At 55.1% G+C, this 4,016-nt stretch overlaps 1 pseudogene; it reads left to right on the top strand.

Annotated features, from left to right (window-relative positions):
• The first annotated feature begins 2,448 nt into the window (after positions 1-2,448).
• On the top strand, positions 2,449-2,585 carry LOC119296535 (annotated as a pseudogene).
• Positions 2,586-4,016: the final 1,431 nt, after the last annotated feature.

The following is a 4,016-nucleotide window of genomic DNA, read 5'->3' as shown; positions in this document are numbered from 1 at the left end:
CGGCAAATCTCGTGTGTTCTTCCTCCGCCACTTTGAGCTTGTCTCCGGTGATCACCGGCGTGTGCCGTAGCCCTCTGCACCAACATTTGGTATCAGAGCAAGGTGAGGGAGCGAGGTGAGGGAGATCGCCGGCGTTGATGGCTCTGGTTCCACACGGCGGAGGCAGCGCGGGCGGATCGGTGTCCATGGGGATGCCGGTGCTCGTGCCGGATGGCTACACCGTGTGGGCGATCAAGGCACAGGCGATCCTTGATGCCCACACACTGTGGGAGGCGGTGGCGCCGGCGGGGACGCGGCGGTGAATGGAAAAAAGTGCAAGACGGCGCGGGCGCTGCTCCTGTCGGGGCTGCCGAAGGACGTGTTGCTCTCAGTGGCGACGAAACCCACCGCCAGAGAGGTATGGGACTCTCTGAAGGTGCGCTTCATCGGCGCCAAGCGGGTGCATGCGGCGAGGAGGGCGACGCTGCGCGGTGAGCTGGATCGGCTGAAGATGGAGGACGGCGAGTCCCTGGACGCATACGCCGGACGTCTTGCGGGCATGGCGGCGCGGTTCACGGGCCTGGGCGAGATGCTGGGCGATACGGAGCTGGTGAAGAAGCACCTGGACACGGTGCCGGACCGCCTTTTCCCCGTCGTCGCCGGCATCGAGCAGTTCCGCGCCCTCAAGGAGCTGACGTACGACAAGGCGCTCGGGCGGCTGCGCGCCTTCGACGAGCGGGTGCGGTGCCGCAGGCAAAGCACCGGCAAGCGGGCGGACGGGCAGCTCCTGTACACAGCGGCGCAGTGGCAAGCACGGGAGCGGCGTCAAGGGGGAGCTCGGGACAACGACGACGACGCGCGCAGCGTGGCGACGCGGGATGGCGGCTACAAGCATGGCCGCTGCTACAAGTGCGGCGAGCGCGGCCACTTCAAGCGCGATTGCCCGGAGCTGCGCAAGGCGGCGGCGGCGGAGCATGCGCTGATGGAGGACGCCGGCGTCGAGGACGGTGGCCTGCTCTGAGCCTTGGTTTAGGAGGTGAAATGTAGGCAATAAGCCTCGGCTAGGGTTTAGACATGGCGAGCGCGTGCGTGCGTGCAGTGGCCGTGTCGGGCTCGGGCCGGAGCAGATTTGGATGCGTGAGTGCGCTCCCAAGTGTAGGTGTGCGTGTGTGCGTGAGTTACCGCGTGTGCGCGGGTTCTGTTAGTGAAGGACCAGGGCATGGACCACGTAGGGCGCGCGGAGTGGACACGACGATCGCGTCAGAGCGCGACGGGCGGGCGCGAGCCAGAGCGTGCAGGGCGCGGAGAGTGGGAGATGGGTGAGTCGTGGAGCAGCTCGGGCATGTCCGTGCGCTCGGGTATAAAGCCCTCTCCCCCCTGTGTGAGTCGCTGTGGAAAACGAGTTCGTGCTGGTGGTGAAATACAGAGAAACCCGTACGTGCGAGGGGGAGCGTTCGTGCGCCGGCAAATCTTGTGTGTTCTTCCTCCGCCACTTTGAGCTTGTCTCCGGTGATCACCGGTATGTGTCGTAGCCCTCTGCACCAACAGCACACGCGCCGCCGAGTAGAAAAGCGTCTTCGAGGTTGCAGCCCGGCGTCATCGTCATCACACCTCCGCGAGGGTTGTTGGAATAATTGTATAGGGATACAGTTGTATAGAGAGATAACTCCTTCTGTGTAAACTTGTATCTCCTCTCTATCTCTTCTTCTGTTCCAACTCCTTACCGACCTTCTATAATCGATCTAACGATCGTTTGTTCCTTGTAAGCCACGGCATTTCCCATATAAATATAAGTGTGGCCCGAGCAAAGGGTTTGACGCTTCCCAATAATCTTACATGGTAATCAGAGTGACTTCTTCCTAAAGATCGAAAGGAGATCGCATCTAGCCAAGCCGTTCTTCAACCTATTGCCATGACTACCGCTTCCACCACCTCCAGCACCATGAGTGCTCTCGCCACATCCCTTGCATCCAACTCCACCTTCGCCCCTTCCTCCTCTTCCACCCCATCCTTTGCCACATCCCTCGGATCACCCCCCCAGGAGAAGCTGATGAGGAACAACCACCTCATGTGGAAGGCCATCGTGCTGCCCCAAATTAAGGGCGCACAGATGGGCCACCACCTTGATCCGGCGAGCCAGGCGCCATCAAAAACACTCACCATCACCAAGGATGGGAAGGAGGAGCAGATCGCCAACTTTGCCCGTGTTCTCTGGTATGCACAGCAGCAGCAGGTTCAGGGCTTTCTGATGGGTTCTCTGTCTCGCGAGATTGTTACACAGGTGGTTACCCTACAGACATCGGCGGAGGTGTGGGCGGTGATCAAAGCCATGTTTGCTGCTCAAACCGAAGCGCAGGTGATCAACACACGGATGGATCTCACAAACCTCAAGAAGGGAAACATGTCTATGGCAGAATACTTAGCCAAGATAAAGATGCTCACAGATGAGATCGCCTGCACCGGGGCCCCCATGTCGAGAGGCGAGATCATCTCTCAAGTTCTGGCCGGCCTCGACATCGACTACAACCCGGTAGTGCCGTCTCTTGCTACGCGGGTTGAACCTGTGTCTGTACAGGAGCTGTACACCCAGCTTCTCAGTTTTGACGCACGACTCAATCTCCTCCATGGGATGAATGTGCACCAGTCTTCAGCTAATGCCGCCTTGCGTGGCCGCGGTACTGGCCGTGGGCGCGATCACCAGGGGAGGAACCGCGGCAGTGGTGGGCGCGGCCGCGGCAACGGCTCAGGTGCACGACCAGGTGGGAGCGGCTACACCAACACCAACGCTCCTGCCCGTTCTGGAGGGGTCGGCTTCAACAACAGCCATGCCTCCTCTGGTTCTTCCTCCAACAATCGTGTTCGATGCCAATTATGCAAGAAACCGCGCCATGAGGTCATGGACTGTTGGCATCGTTACGTTGAAGACTTTGTTCCTGATGCTCGTCATGTCGCAGCTGCAATCAAAGAGCAAGGGGGAGATGGCACAGTCTGGTACGCCGACTCGGGGGCCACTGATCATGTCACCAACGAGCTTGAAAAACTCTCCATGAGGGAGAGATACTTCGGCAACGATCAAATTCACACCGCAAGCGGTGGAGGTATGGATATTTGTCACATTGGTCAAGCAACTATTAATTCCCCTACTCTTAAACGTGATCTTGTTCCAAAAGATGTTCTTCATGTTCCACAAGTCGAAAAAAACCTTGCATCTATGTCCCGATTATCTGCCGATAATAATGTCTTTTTTGAAACTCATCCAACATATTTTTTCATCAAGGATCGGGCAACGAGGGAGCTCATTCACCACGGTAGATGCATTGGAGGCTTGTATCCCATCACATCAAGAGCACTTAGTCGAAAGCGTCATCATCAAGTCTACTCCGTCGTCAAGCCCTCCTTGGCGAGATGGCATCAAAGATTAGGACATCCTTCTTCGGTCATAGTCAAGCAACTAGTGAATAAAGGCAATCTTCCATTGTCATCTAGTCAAAATATTGAGTCTGTTTGTGATGCTTGCCAGTTTGCAAAGAGTCACCAACTCTCTTATCCTAAGTTAAATAGTGTGTCTCGTGCTCCATTGGAACATATTTTTAGTGATGTATGGGGTCATGCAAGATATTCTTTTTGAACGAAAAAAATATTATATTAGTTTTATTGATGACTTTAGCAAGTTCACTTGGATATATTTGCTTAAGTTTAAATCTGAAGTTCTTTCCATCTTCCAAGAATTTCAGAAACTTGTTGAGCGTCAGTTTAACAGAAAGATTATTGCAGTCCAAAGTGACTGGGGAGGAGAGTATGAGAAACTCAACTCTTTCTTTCATGATATTGGTATTAGTCATCATGTCTCTTGCCCTCATGCTCATCAGCAGAATGGCTCCGCCGAGCGTAAACATCGCGACATCGTCGAAGTAGGTCTATCCCTTCTTGCTCATGCATCCATGCCCTTAAAATATTGGGATGAAGCCTTTATTGCTGCCACTTATCTTATAAACCGTCTTCCTAGCAAAGTTATTGGACATATTACTCCTTTGGAA

This window comes from Triticum dicoccoides, chromosome 4B (assembly GCF_002162155.2).
Source record: "Triticum dicoccoides isolate Atlit2015 ecotype Zavitan chromosome 4B, WEW_v2.0, whole genome shotgun sequence".
In the NCBI taxonomy this organism is placed as follows: Eukaryota; Viridiplantae; Streptophyta; class Magnoliopsida; order Poales; family Poaceae; genus Triticum; species Triticum dicoccoides.
Note: the sequence above shows the minus strand (reverse complement) of the source record. Positions and strands in the feature narration are given on the sequence as shown.